The sequence below is a fragment of the Pleurodeles waltl genome, chromosome 6, assembly GCF_031143425.1.
Source record: "Pleurodeles waltl isolate 20211129_DDA chromosome 6, aPleWal1.hap1.20221129, whole genome shotgun sequence".
Taxonomy (NCBI): domain Eukaryota; kingdom Metazoa; phylum Chordata; class Amphibia; order Caudata; family Salamandridae; genus Pleurodeles; species Pleurodeles waltl.
This window is the reverse complement of record NC_090445.1, coordinates 1,558,026,456-1,558,042,421: the sequence shown is the minus strand read 5'-3', so window position 1 is coordinate 1,558,042,421 and position 15,966 is coordinate 1,558,026,456.

The following is a 15,966-nucleotide window of genomic DNA, read 5'->3' as shown; positions in this document are numbered from 1 at the left end:
GGGAGCGACCCCGTAGGCAAGGGTCGCTCCCGGGGGGGGTGGGGGTTGGGGGGGCAAATTTATTTTAGGCCATTTCTGCCCCCCCCGGGGGACAGATCGGCCTATTATTAGGCCGAACTGCCCCCGGGGGGGGGCAGAACACTCTAGGCACCAGGGCAATTTTTTTTTTGTGTTTTTTTTTTTTTGTTGTTTCTTTTTTTAGAGATGGGGAGCGACCCATCAGGCAAGGGTCGCTCCCCTGGGGGGGGCAAATTGTATTTAGACCATTTCTGCCCCCCTGGGGGCAGATTGGCCAATTTTAGGTCAATCTGCCCCCAAGGGGGCAGAAACCACTAGGCACCGGGGATTTGTTTTTTGGCGCCAATGTCACGCAGGGGGAGCGACCCCGTAGGCAAGGGTCGCTCCCGGGGGGGTGGGTGGGGGTTGGGGGGGCAAATTTATTTTAGGCCATTTCTGCCCCCCCGGGGGACAGATCGGCCTATTATTAGGCCGAACTGCCCCCGGGGGGGGGCAGAACACTCTAGGCGCCCGGGCAATTTTTTTTTTGTGTTTTTTTTGTTGTTTCTTTTTTTAGAGATGGGGAGCGACCCATCAGGCAAGGGTCTCTCCCCTGGGGGGGGCAAATTGTATTTAGACCATTTCTGCCCCCCTGGGGGCAGATTGGCCAATTTTAGGTCAATCTGCCCCCAAGGGGGCAGAAACCACTAGGCACCGGGGATTTGTTTTTTGGCGCCAATGTCACGCAGGGGGAGCGACCCCGTAGGCAAGGGTCGTTCCCGGGGGGGGGTGGGTGTTGGGGGGGCAAATTTATTTTAGGCCATTTCTGCCCCCCCGGGGGGCAGAAACCTCTAGGCGGCAGGGGAATTTTTTTTTTTTTTTCTTTTTTTTTTTCTTTTTTTTTTTTTTTTTAGAGATGGGGAGCGACCCATCAGGCAAAAGTCGCTCCCCTGGGGGACAAATTGTATTTAGGCCATTTCTGCCCCCCTTGGGGGCAGATTGGCTGAGTTCAGGTCAACCTGCCCCCAAGGGGGCAGAAACCACTAGGCACCGGGGATTTGTTTTTTGGCGCCAATGTCACGCAGGGGGAGCGACCCCGTAGGCAAGGGTCGCTCCCGGGGGGCGGTGGATGTTGGGGGGGCAAATTTATTTTAGGCCATTTCTGCCCCCCCGGGGGGCAGATCAGCCTATTATTAGGCCGATCTGCTCCCGGGGGGGGGGGGGGGGGCAGAAACCTCTAGGCGCCAGGGGAATTTTTCTTTTTTTTCTTTTTTTTTTTTTTTTTAGAGATGGGGAGCGACCCATCGGGCAAAAGTCGCTCCCCTGGGGGACAAATTGTATTTAGGCCATTTCTGCCCCCCTTGGGGGCAGATTGGCTGAGTTTAGGTCAACCTGCCCCCAAGGGGGCAGAAACCACTAGGCACCGGGGATTTGTTTTTTGGGGCCAATGTCACGCAGGGGGAGCGACCCCGTAGGCAAGGGTCGCTCCCGGCGGGGGAGGGTGGGGGTTGGGGGGGCAAATTTATTTTAGGGCATTTCTGCCCCCCCCCCCTGGGGCCGGCTGAGCTACAGGCCAAACACCACAGGTAGGCACCTTGCAAAAAACACCTCTGTTTTCTGTGAAAAAATATGTTGTGTCCACGTTGTGTTTTGGGCCATTTCCTTTTGTGGGCGCAAGGCCTACCCACAGAAGTGATGTACCATTTTTATCGAGAGACTTAGGGGAACGCTGGGTGGAAGGAAATTTGTGGCTCCTCTCAGATTCCAGAACTTTCTGTCACCGAAATGAGAGGAAAAAGTGTTTTTTGGGCCAAATTTGGAGGTTTGCAAAGGATTCTGGGTAACATAACCTGGTCAGAGCCCCGCAAGTCACCCCATCTTGGATTCCCCTGGGTTTCTAGTTTTCAAAAATGCACTGGTTTGCTAGGTTTCCTCAGGTGTCGGCTGAGCTACAGGCCAAAATCCACAGGTAGGCACTGCTTTTTATAAAAAAATGTGATGTGTCCACGTTGTGTTTTGGGCCCTTTCCTTTCGTGGGCGCTAGTCCTACCCACACAAGTGAGGTATCATTTTTATCGGGAGACTTGGGGGAACGCTGGGTAGAAGGAAATTTGTGGCTCCTCTCAGATTCCAGAACTTTCTGCCACAGAAATGTGAGTAACATGTGTATTTTTAGCCAAATTTTGAGGTTTGCAAAGGATTCTGGGTAACAGAACCTGGTCCGAGCCCCGCAAGTCACCCCTCCTTGGATTCCCCTAGGTCTCTAGTTTTCAGAAATGCACAGGTTTGGTAGGTTTCCCTAGGTGCCGGCTGAGCTAGAGGCCAAAATCTACAGGTAGGCACTTCGCAAAAAACACCTCTGTTTTTTTCCAACATTTAGGATGTGTCCACGTTGCGCTTTGGGGTGTTTCCTGTCGCCGGCGCTAGGCCTACCCACGCAAGTGAGGTATCATTTTTATCGGGAGACTTGGGGGAACGCTGGGTGGAAGGAAATTTGTAGCTCCTCTCAGATTCCAGAACTTTCTGCCACAGAAATGTGAGGGACATGTGTTTTTTTAGCCAAATTTTGAGGTTTGCAAAGGATTCTGGGTAACAGAACCTGGTCCGAGCCACACAAGTCACCCCTCCTTGGATTCCCCTAGGTCTCTAGTTTTCAGAAATGTACAGGTTTGGTAGGTTTCCCTATGTGGCGGCTGAGCTAGAGGCCAAAATCTCCAGGTAGTCACTTTGCTAAAAACAGCTCTGTTTTCTGTGATGTGTCCACGTTGTGTTTTGGGGCATATCCTGTCGCGGGCGCTAGGCCTACCCACACAAGTGAGGTATCATTTTTATCGGGAGACGTGGGGGAACGCTGGGTGGAAGGAAATTTGTGGCTCCTCTCAGATTCCAGAACTTTCTGCCACAGAAATGTGAGGAACATGTGTTTTTTTAGCCAAATTTTGAGATTTGAAAAAGGATTCTGGGTAACAGAACCTGGTCCGAGCCCCGCAAGTCGCCCCTCCTTGGATTGCCCTAGGTCTCTAGTTTTCAGAAATGCACAGGTTTGGTAGGTTTCCCTAGGTGGCGGCTGAGCTAGAGGCCAAAATCTAAAGGTAGTAACTTTGCTAAAAACAGCTCTGTTTTCTGTGATATGTCCACGTTGTGTTTTGGGGCATATCCCTTTGCCGGCGCTAGGCCTACCCACACAAGTGAGGTATCATTTTTATCGGGAGACGTGGGGGAACGCTGGGTGGGAGGAAATTTGTGGCTCCTCTCAGATTCCAGAACTTTCTGCCACAGAAATGTGAGGAACATGTGTTTTTTTAGCCAAATTTTGAGATTTGAAAAAGGATTCTGGGTAACAGAACCTGGTCCGAGCCCCGCAAGTCACCCCTCCTTGGATTCCCCTAGGTCTCTAGTTTTCAGAAATGCACAGGTTTGGTAGGTTTCCCTAGGTGCCGGCTGAGCTAGAGGCCAAAATCTACAGGTAGGCACTTCGCAAAAAACACCTCTGTTTTTTTCCAACATTTAGGATGTGTCCACGTTGCGCTTTGGGGTGTTTCCTGTCGCCGGCGCTAGGCCTACCCACGCAAGTGAGGTATCATTTTTATCGGGAGACTTGGGGGAACGCTGGGTGGAAGGAAATTTGTAGCTCCTCTCAGATTCCAGAACTTTCTGCCACAGAAATGTGAGGGACATGTGTTTTTTTAGCCAAATTTTGAGGTTTGCAAAGGATTCTGGGTAACAGAACCTGGTCCGAGCCACACAAGTCACCCCTCCTTGGATTCCCCTAGGTCTCTAGTTTTCAGAAATGTACAGGTTTGGTAGGTTTCCCTATGTGGCGGCTGAGCTAGAGGCCAAAATCTCCAGGTAGTCACTTTGCTAAAAACAGCTCTGTTTTCTGTGATGTGTCCACGTTGTGTTTTGGGGCATATCCTGTCGCGGGCGCTAGGCCTACCCACACAAGTGAGGTATCATTTTTATCGGGAGACGTGGGGGAACGCTGGGTGGAAGGAAATTTGTGGCTCCTCTCAGATTCCAGAACTTTCTGCCACAGAAATGTGAGGAACATGTGTTTTTTTAGCCAAATTTTGAGATTTGAAAAAGGATTCTGGGTAACAGAACCTGGTCCGAGCCCCGCAAGTCGCCCCTCCTTGGATTGCCCTAGGTCTCTAGTTTTCAGAAATGCACAGGTTTGGTAGGTTTCCCTAGGTGGCGGCTGAGCTAGAGGCCAAAATCTACAGGTAGTAACTTTGCTAAAAACAGCTCTGTTTTCTGTGATATGTCCACGTTGTGTTTTGGGGCATATCCCTTTGCCGGCGCTAGGCCTACCCACACAAGTGAGGTATCATTTTTATCGGGAGACGTGGGGGAACGCTGGGTGGGAGGAAATTTGTGGCTCCTCTCAGATTCCAGAACTTTCTGCCACAGAAATGTGAGGAACATGTGTTTTTTTAGCCAAATTTTGAGATTTGAAAAAGGATTCTGGGTAACAGAACCTGGTCCGAGCCCCGCAAGTCACCCCTCCTTGGATTCCCCTAGGTCTCTAGTTTTCAGAAATGCACAGGTTTGGTAGGTTTCCCTAGGTGCCGGCTGAGCTAGAGGTCAAAATCTACAGGTAGGCACTTCGCAAAAAACACCTCTGTTTTTTTCCAAAATTTAGGATGTGTCCACGTTGCGCTTTGGGGTGTTTCCTGTCGCGGGCGCTAGGCCTACCCACACAAGTGAGGTATCATTTTGATCGGGAGACGTGGGGGAACGCTGGGTGGAAGGAAATTTGTGGCTCCTCTCAGATTCCAGAACTTTCTGCCACAGAAATGTGAGGAACATGTGTTTTTTTAGCCAAATTTTGAGGTTTGCAAAGGATTCTGGGTAACAGAACCTGGTCCGAGCCACACAAGTCACCCCTCCTTGGATTCCCCTAGGTCTCTAGTTTTCAGAAATGCACAGGTTTGGTAGGTTTCCCTAGGTGCCGGCTGAGCTAGAGGCCAAAATCTACAGGTAGTCACTTTGCTAAAAACAGCTCTGTTTTCTGTGATATGTCCACGTTGTGTTTTGGGGCATATCCTGTCGCGGGCGCTAGGCCTACCCACACAAGTGAGGTATCATTTTTATCGGGAGACGTGGGGGAACGCTGGGTGGAAGGAAATTTGTGGCTCCTCTCAGATTCCAGAACTTTCTGCCACAGAAATGTGAGGAACATGTGTTTTTTTAGCCAAATTTTGAGATTTGAAAAAGGATTCTGGGTAACAGAACCTGGTCCGAGCCCCGCAAGTCACCCCTCCTTGGATTGCCCTAGGTCTCTAGTTTTCAGAAATGCACAGGTTTGGTAGGTTTCCCTAGGTGGCGGCTGAGCTAGAGGCCAAAATCTACAGGTAGTCACTTTGCTAAAAACAGCTCTGTTTTCTGTGATATGTCCACGTTGTGTTTTGGGGCATATCCCTTTGCCGGCGCTAGGCCTACCCACACAAGTGAGGTATCATTTTTATCGGGAGACGTGGGGGAACGCTGGGTGGGAGGAAATTTGTGGCTCCTCTCAGATTCCAGAAATTTCTGCCACAGAAATGTGAGGAACATGTGTTTTTTTAGCCAAATTTTGAGATTTGCAAAGGATTCTGGGTAACAGAACCTGGTCCGAGCCCCGCAAGTCACCCCTCCTTGGATTCCCCTAGGTCTCTAGTTTTCAGAAATGCACAGGTTTGGTAGGTTTCCCTAGGTGGCGGCTGAGCTAGAGGCCAAAATCTACAGGTAGTCACTTTGCTAAAAACAGCTCTGTTTTCTGTGATATGTCCACGTTGTGTTTTGGGGCATATCCTGTCGCGGGCACTAGGCCTACCCACACAAGTGAGGTATCATTTTTATCGGGAGACGTGGGGGAACGCTGGGTGGAAGGAAATTTGTGGCTCCTCTCAGATTCCAGAACTTTCTGCCACAGAAATGTGAGGAACATGTGTTTTTTTAGCCAAATTTTGAGATTTGCAAAGGATTCTGGGTAACAGAACCTGGTCCGAGCCCCGCAAGTCACCCCTCCTTGGATTCCCCTAGGTCTCTAGTTTTCAGAAATGCACAGGTTTGGTAGGTTTCCCTAGGTGGCGGCTGAGCTAGGGGCCAAAATCTACAGGTAGTCACTTTGCTAAAAACAGCTCTGTTTTCTGTGATATGTCCACGTTGTGTTTTGGGGCATATCCTGTCGCGGGCGCTAGGCCTACCCACACAAGTGAGGTATCATTTTTATCGGGAGACGTGGGGGAACGCTGGGTGGAAGGAAATTTGTGGCTCCTCTCAGATTCCAGAACTTTCTGCCACAGAAATGTGAGGAACATGTGTTTTTTTAGCCAAATTTTGAGATTTGCAAAGGATTCTGGGTAACAGAACCTGGTCCGAGCCCCGCAAGTCACCCCTCCTTGGATTCCCCTAGGTCTCTAGTTTTCAGAAATGCACAGGTTTGGTAGGTTTCCCTAGGTGGCGGCTGAGCTAGAGGCCAAAATCTACAGGTAGTCACTTTGCTAAAAACAGCTCTGTTTTCTGTGATATGTCCACGTTGTGTTTGGGGGCATATCCTGTCGCGAGCGCTAGGCCTACCCACACAAGTGAGGTATCATTTTTATCGGGAGACGTGGGGGAACGCTGGGTGGAAGGAAATTTGTGGCTCCTCTCAGATTCCAGAACTTTCTGCCACAGAAATGTGAGGAACATGTGTTTTTTTAGCCAAATTTTGAGGTTTGCAAAGGATTCTGGGTAACAGAACCTGGTCCGAGCCCCGCAAGTCACCCCTCCTTGGATTCCCCTAGGTCTCTAGTTTTCAGAAATGCACAGGTTTGGTAGGTTTCCCTAGGTGGCGGCAGAGCTAGAGGCCAAAATCTACAGGTAGTCACTTTGCTAAAAACAGCTCTGTTTTCTGTGATATGTCCACGTTGTGTTTGGGGGCATATCCTGTCGCGAGCGCTAGGCCTACCCACACAAGTGAGGTATCATTTTTATCAGGAGACGTGGGGGAACGCTGGGTGGAAGGAAATTTGTGGCTCCTCTCAGATTCCAGAACTTTCTGCCACAGAAATGTGAGGAACATGTGTTTTTTTAGCCAAATTTTGAGGTTTGCAAAGGATTCTGGGTAACAGAACCTGGTCCGAGCCCCGCAAGTCACCCCTCCTTGGATTGCCCTAGGTCTCTAGTTTTCAGAAATGCACAGGTTTGGTAGGTTTCCCTAGGTGGCGGCTGAGCTAGAGGCCAAAATCTACAGGTAGGCACTTTGCTAAAAACAGCTCTGTTTTCTGTGATATGTCCACGTTGTGTTTTGGGGCATATCCTGTCGCGGGCGCTAGGCCTACCCACAAAAGTGAGGTATCATTGTGATCGGGAGACGTGGGGGAACGCTGGGTGGAAGGAAATTTGTGGCTCTTCTCAGATTCCAGAACTTTCTGCCACAGAAATGTGAGGAACATGTGTTTTTTTAGCCAAATTTTGAGGTTTGCAAAGGATTCTGGGTAACAGAACCTGGTCCGAGCCACACAAGTCACCCCTCCTTGGATTCCCCTAGGTCTCTAGTTTTCAGAAATGCACAGGTTTGGTAGGTTTCCCTAGGTGGCGGCTGAGCTAGAGGCCAAAATCTACAGGTAGTCACTTTGCTAAAAACAGCTCTATTTTCTGTGATATGTCCACGTTGTGTTTTGGGGCATATCCTGTCGCGGGCGCTAGGCCTACCCACACAAGTGAGGTATCATTTTTATCGGGAGACGTGGGGGAACGCTGGGTGGAAGGAAATTTGTGGCTCCTCTCAGATTCCAGAACTTTCTGCCACAGAAATGTGAGGAACATGTGTTTTTTTAGCCAAATTTTGAGATTTGCAAAGGATTCTGGGTAACAGAACCTGGTCCGAGCCCCGCAAGTCACCCCTCCTTGGATTCCCCTAGGTCTCTAGTTTTCAGAAATGCACAGGTTTGGTAGGTTTCCCTAGGTGGCGGCTGAGCTAGAGGCCAAAATCTACAGGTAGTCACTTTGCTAAAAACAGCTCTGTTTTCTGTGATATGTCCACGTTGTGTTTTGGGGCATATCCTGTCGCGGGCGCTAGGCCTACCCACACAAGTGAGGTATCATTTTTATCGGGAGACGTGGGGGAACGCTGGGTGGATGGAAATTTGTGGCTCCTCTCAGATTCCAGAACTTTCTGCCACAGAAATGTGAGGAACATGTGTTTTTTTAGCCAAATTTTGAGATTTGCAAAGGATTCTGGGTAACAGAACCTGGTCCGAGCCCCGCAAGTCACCCCTCCTTGGATTCCCCTAGGTCTCTAGTTTTCAGAAATGCACAGGTTTGGTAGGTTTCCCTAGGTGGCGGCTGAGCTAGAGGCCAAAATCTACAGGTAGTCACTTTGCTAAAAACAGCTCTGTTTTCTGTGATATGTCCACGTTGTGTTTGGGGGCATATCCTGTCGCGAGCGCTAGGCCTACCCACACAAGTGAGGTATCATTTTTATCGGGAGACGTGGGGGAACGCTGGGTGGAAGGAAATTTGTGGCTCCTCTCAGATTCCAGAACTTTCTGCCACAGAAATGTGAGGAACATGTGTTTTTTTAGCCAAATTTTGAGGTTTGCAAAGGATTCTGGGTAACAGAACCTGGTCCGAGCCCCGCAAGTCACCCCTCCTTGGATTCCCCTAGGTCTCTAGTTTTCAGAAATGCACAGGTTTGGTAGGTTTCCCTAGGTGGCGGCAGAGCTAGAGGCCAAAATCTACAGGTAGTCACTTTGCTAAAAACAGCTCTGTTTTCTGTGATATGTCCACGTTGTGTTTGGGGGCATATCCTGTCGCGAGCGCTAGGCCTACCCACACAAGTGAGGTATCATTTTTATCAGGAGACGTGGGGGAACGCTGGGTGGAAGGAAATTTGTGGCTCCTCTCAGATTCCAGAACTTTCTGCCACAGAAATGTGAGGAACATGTGTTTTTTTAGCCAAATTTTGAGGTTTGCAAAGGATTCTGGGTAACAGAACCTGGTCCGAGCCCCGCAAGTCACCCCTCCTTGGATTGCCCTAGGTCTCTAGTTTTCAGAAATGCACAGGTTTGGTAGGTTTCCCTAGGTGGCGGCTGAGCTAGAGGCCAAAATCTACAGGTAGTCACTTTGCTAAAAACAGCTCTGTTTTCTGTGATATGTCCACGTTGTGTTTTGGGGCATATCCTGTCGCGGGCGCTAGGCCTACCCACAAAAGTGAGGTATCATTGTGATCGGGAGACGTGGGGGAACGCTGGGTGGAAGGAAATTTGTGGCTCTTCTCAGATTCCAGAACTTTCTGCCACAGAAATGTGAGGAACATGTGTTTTTTTAGCCAAATTTTGAGGTTTGCAAAGGATTCTGGGTAACAGAACCTGGTCCGAGCCACACAAGTCACCCCTCCTTGGATTCCCCTAGGTCTCTAGTTTTCAGAAATGCACAGGTTTGGTAGGTTTCCCTAGGTGGCGGCTGAGCTAGAGGCCAAAATCTACAGGTAGTCACTTTGCTAAAAACAGCTCTATTTTCTGTGATATGTCCACGTTGTGTTTTGGGGCATATCCTGTCGCGGGCGCTAGGCCTACCCACACAAGTGAGGTATCATTTTTATCGGGAGACGTGGGGGAACGCTGGGTGGAAGGAAATTTGTGGCTCCTCTCAGATTCCAGAACTTTCTGCCACAGAAATGTGAGGAACATGTGTTTTTTTAGCCAAATTTTGAGATTTGCAAAGGATTCTGGGTAACAGAACCTGGTCCGAGCCCCGCAAGTCACCCCTCCTTGGATTCCCCTAGGTCTCTAGTTTTCAGAAATGCACAGGTTTGGTAGGTTTCCCTAGGTGGCGGCTGAGCTAGAGGCCAAAATCTACAGGTAGTCACTTTGCTAAAAACAGCTCTGTTTTCTGTGATATGTCCACGTTGTGTTTTGGGGCATATCCTGTCGCGGGCGCTAGGCCTACCCACACAAGTGAGGTATCATTTTTATCGGGAGACGTGGGGGAACGCTGGGTGGATGGAAATTTGTGGCTCCTCTCAGATTCCAGAACTTTCTGCCACAGAAATGTGAGGAACATGTGTTTTTTTAGCCAAATTTTGAGATTTGCAAAGGATTCTGGGTAACAGAACCTGGTCCGAGCCCCGCAAGTCACCCCTCCTTGGATTCCCCTAGGTCTCTAGTTTTCAGAAATGCACAGGTTTGGTAGGTTTCCCTAGGTGGCGGCTGAGCTAGAGGCCAAAATCTACAGGTAGTCAATTTGCTAAAAACAGCTCTGTTTTCTGTGATGTGTCCACGTTGTGTTTTGGGGCATATCCTGTCGCGGGTGCTAGGCCTACCCACACAAGTGAGGTACCATTTTTATCGGGAGACTTGGGGGAACATAGATTAGCAAAACAAGTACTATTGCCCCTTGTCTTTCTCTACATTTTTTCCTTCCAAATATAGGAGTGTGTGTAAAAAAGACATCTATTTGAGAAATTCCCTGTAATTCACGTGCTACTATGGTCACCCCGGAATTCAGAGATGTGCAAATAACCACTGCTCCTCAACACCTTATCTTGTGCCCTTTTTGGAAATGCAAAGGTTTTCTTGATAGCAATTTTTTACTCCTTATATTTCAGCAAATGAATTGCTGTATACCCGGTATAGAATGAAAACGCACTGCAGGGTGCAGCTCATTTATTGGCTCTGGGTTCCTCGGGTTCTTGATGAACCTACAAACCCTATATATCCCCGCAACCAGAGGAGTCCAGCAGACGTAACGGTATATTGCTTTCGATAATCTGACATTGCAGGGAAAAGTTACAGAGTAAAACGTAGAGAAAAATTGATGGTTTTTTCACCTCAATTTCAATATTTTTCTTTTTCAGCTGTTATTTTCTGTAGGAAACCCTTGTAGGATCTACACAAATGACCCCTTGCTGAATTCAGAATTTTGTCTACTTTTCAGAAATGTTTAGGTTTCTGGGATCCAGCATTGGTTTCATGACCATTCCTGTCACTGACTGGAAGGAGGCTGAAAGCACAAAAAATTGCACAAATGGGGTATGCCCCAGTAAAATGCCAAAATTGTGTTGAAAAATTGGGTTTTCTGATTCAAGTCTGCCTGTTCCTGAAAGCTGGGAAGCTGCTGAGTTTAGCACCGCAAACCCTTTGTTGATGCCATTTTCAGGGGAAAAACCACAAGCCTTCTTCTGCAGCCACTTTTTCCAATTTTTTTGAAAAAAACGAAATTTTCACTGTATTTTGGCCAATTTCTTGGCCTCCTTCAAGGGAACCCACAAAGTCTGGGTACCTCTAGAATCCCTAGGATGTTGGAAAAAAAGGACGCAAATTTGGCTTGGTTAGCTTATGTGGACAAAAAGTTATGAGGGCCTAAGCGCGAACTGCCCCAAATAGGCAAAAAAAGGCCCGGCACAGGAGGGGGAAAAGGCCTGGCAGAGAAGGGGTTAAAGGTACTGTTGTAGAGCTATGTTTACAACTGTCACCGAGCTATGTTTACAACTGAGAACAAGGTACCTAGGCAGACGTAAAGTACTGTCAGAGTGCTATGTTTACAACTGAAAAGATAGCACTGTGGCCGATGTAAGATACTGTCAACAAGCTTTATTTACGACTGAGACATAGCACTGGGACAGATGGAAGGTAGTGTCACAGAGATATGCCTACAAATGAGAACACAATAGGTTGGCAGATTTAAGGTAATGTCACAGTGCTATGTTTACAACTGAGAACATAGGGTGAGATCGATGTAAGGTATTGTCACTGAACTATGTTCATAACTTAGAATACAGTGCTGAGACAGTGGGAAGGTACTGTCATGGAGCTATGATCACAATCTAGAACAGAGTTCTGAGACAGCCAAGCACATTTGCCCCAACTATGTATTTTTAATTGTGATCACAGCGTTAAAATACCCGTGAGCTGGGACGTCGGGGTGGAGTGTTACTTTTGGATTAGGGTCAAGGCATAGTATGCAAAATAATGATACATAGGGATGCAGCCGTGAGTAATTACCAGTGACTCAGATTAATTCAAGCATCCCATCCATCACTTTTGGTACACAGTAGGTTGTCTCCCTAAGGGGAATTGCCATGCCCAGATGTGGGACCCATGCACACTGTGACACTGGAGCCAGGCTACTCTCGGCTGACGCACCCATAACAAGGGTGAAAACGCTCCTGGCTTGCTTGTGCTTCGCTTCAGGGAGGACCTGGTTTGGCGGTTCAGGCTGGACTGTTCCCACTGAAACAGGGTCAAGAATGAATTGCATAAAGTGAGGTCCAAGCTGAGGTGAAATGGTGTGAAAAATAATGATGGAGTGAGATGTGGCCATGAGTATTTACCAGCGGCTGATATTAATTCAAGCATTCCACCCATCACTTTTTTAATGCTTTGGACTAGGATGCGTGGCAGTACCTGCTGATGAGAATGCAATTCTTTACATTCAAAATGGCTGCCTCTTTCTTTTTGTGTTTTTTAGCCTTAGAATCAAGCTCATAGTGTTGCCATAGGTTTCTGTGATGCCTGGTCCTGTCAGAGAAACCTACTGCGTCAAAGCCATTTAGCACGAATTGGTGATTTTGATACATGCAAAATTAGTGCATGCAGTAAATCTGAATGTTATATTACCGTTACCCTGGAGATCAAATCTGATGTGTATTTACAGACCTTCTCTGATTGTATTCTTATTTGCCGTTGACTGTGTACAATGCTCTGCCGCTTCTAACTAGGTTTGCACTACACAAACACCTCCTACATTCACATGTGCACATTTTATTAATTCTGAGTATCACCAAGCCTTTTTCTGGGCCAACTTGGAATGATTGTTCCTTGGTTCACTTACCTGGCTGTCTTTCTTTCCAGATTCAGCAAATGAGAGCCCTTTACGCATCCCTCGTTGGCACTGTTCTGGTGGCAGATCCCTCCACTATGTAGCTCTGACCAGAGTTCACTGCTTCCACATTGCAACTCATTTGTCATTCCCAACTGTCTTTTCCATCGAGAGACAAACCGAAATCAAATGCCAGAATCAAAAATGTTATTCCCATGGGCAGAATCACTGCCAGTTCCACTGTTGGGAAAACCCGCTCAATGCAGCACACGTTGTTCTACATGGGATGAAAGGTCCACCTTAGTGAAGGTTGTCAACCCAAAGCCACAGCCACTCACAACATGCTGTGCTTGGAGTCTTAGGGGGGAAAAAAGTCAAATATCCCAACGTTCAGTTTGTTGGTCTGTCTTCAGCAAATGAAAAAGGTGCTGACATGTATAGGGCATCAATAGTCACTGTTTATTCATCTGAATCCATGCTTTAAATGGAAATATACAAGTGCAGGTACCTATAATCCACAGTATCTGTTTGCTCCTGAGACGTGCCAGTACTCTCCTATTAGTCAGTGGAGTAACAAATGCCACAGCTGCCCCCAAAGTGCGGGGGACCCTCAACACAGTACCCTGGCCTGAAAGCTCCTGAGTGAGTCCAGAGGGGGACTCCCCATGTACTGTGCAGGTGCCCCCCTCAAGAATTGCTACACCACTGCTATTAGTGTTAAATGTATTGCAGACTTGCTGAGAAGGGCAGGTATTCTTACTCTTAAATTAAGGAAGTGCAGCTACTTAGTATTGGACAGTACCTGCCCATTTAAACATTTATCTGAATCTTCAGTGAAGAAAAATAAAACGACCTCAGCAGCAATTGTAAATGATAGGGGGAGGTCAGCCTCAGCAGGAGTTGGCGCTTCCACCGCCCTATGCTAGCCATCATCCACATTTTTCTCACGCTTCATGGCTTTTCATCGTCCAGCATCACAGCATTCTTCTTACCTTCTCTGATGGAATGTGGCATAGCAAGCAAAGTTTCCCCTTTGAACCATTATGTGACTCCTTTTCCACCACTTTGTCTTCCACACAGTAATCCTTGCTATTTGCTTCATGCCTCCTATCTACACCTTTTTACATATACTTACTTCTTTTGCACTCTTTTCATAACTATTAGGTTTTCTAATTAACCATTGACCTATTGGGTGCATGGTTCCATTCTTTTCCTTACCACACCAGTGAAACTCCTGTGACATTAATGGATGCTGTCCATTATGCCCACAACTAGTCATTAAAACCTGTGTCCAACCCCAATGATGCACTAAAACCAACTCTAAATACCTTTTGATCTTAGAGTTTAGGGATGTATTTATAGTTTAGTAGACGGTTTACTCCTCACAAAAGTGAAGGATACCCCATCTGCTGTATGACAATTGCAATTTATCTGATGGTACTTGTAGTGCGGCGATGGATATCCATCACGTTTGTGACAGAGTATCCTGTTTGCCGAAATCTAAATCAGATTATTTCCTATCTAGCACTTTTGATTGGGGGCTCTAAACAGCCAAATGCAAATGTTCCAAACCTTTACTCTCCAAAGTTTCCCTTACCTCTCCGGATGTAAATTGAACTCCGTTGTTGGTGACACTACTTCAGGTATGTCTTCCCTTCCTTGATATCCCTGACAGGGAAAAACAGGAATACTTTTGCAATTGAGACAACTCCTTAACCTGTATCCAATAAATGTTGTAGTTAATGAATACTACTACATATATCCCACCACCCGTCTGTATCATCAGCGGTCCAAGTGCATTAAAAAAGTATAGGAACTGTGATGCTGCATGCAGGGGGGATGGGCCATTGAGTGTGGGGGAGAGTCAAAGGTGTGGATAAAAAAAAAATATCTATACGCTGTACATTTTTTGGTCTTTCCTGTCAGGTACCTACATATAAAATAATGCACAGTTTAAATGAAAAACACATTTTAAAAAGTTGCTACTCAGTGGAAAATACACCATGGTACATTATGAAGCATCCATAAGTTAATGCACTGCAGAGGTCTGTGAGTAACCAGAAAGCCAGAGAAATAAATCTTGGTTGCTGCAGTGGAGAATAGTGACATGTATTTTTAGTGCTATGAAGTCACAACCTGTGACAGAAACCACTGTGAATATGTAAGTCATTATTTCAATTGCATTACACACACAATAAGATAGATTGCTACAAAATGCGCAAAAAAGTTTAAGATAAAATGGTGCTTTCAAAACACAGATTTAGTAATACCCAGACTAGAAGAAAAGCATTTTTTTACATTACTGTCCCTACAGTACCTCCATGGGTAGCAAGTGCTACATAAATAAATGTACAATTAAAAGCACAGACTTCACAGCTTAGTTGTTAACTCTTTGCACTACCACTCAGAAAGAATAAATCTTTGCCTTTGCAAAGCTTCCAGTGATTTGATCAATTGAAGCCAGTACAGACTCCAAGCATCCTTTACATTTGCAGATTACCCTTTACATTTACAGATTAACTCGTACCACACATTAGCATTTATTTGCATTTCTTTTCAGGCAAGCAGGCACCGTGGCAGTAAGCCTTGTTTAGCTGTCTTCCCAGCATCGGTTTCCAGGCACACAAGACTCACTGAAAGACACTTCAGTTGAAGCATTTAAACTATCAGAATTATCCATCCAGGGATGGTTGTCTTTTTACAAAAGTAGGGGAATGGTTTTGAATAAATCAAAAAAGTTGAGCATGTGTTGCCCCTCTGGGTATCGTTAACACTGAGCGGTCGCTGAAGCACACACTGTGTTTCAAGCCTCGTTTTGGAGCCCATGACTCAAAAACTGAAAGGTGCATGTCCACTGAGCACAATTCTACCTGAGACAGTGACATCATCGCTACCGCACTGTTCATAATGTTTTATCGAGGAAGACTGACTACCCTACCAGTTCAGCATTCCCTAATTGACCCTTACACTTCTTCAAAGCTCCATACTCTTCGCATAGTGGTCCCACGGAAACACACTGCCCCGTGAAATGCCTCTCATTGTTGGGTTGTGCAATATCAGGGGTATATTGGATTCCTACCTGGGCAACTACTTACAGCAGTAATTACAGTCTATTTATATCCAGTATTTTTTATTTCCTTACTACAGATACAGATTCATACCCCTGAGAGAGTAAATTTG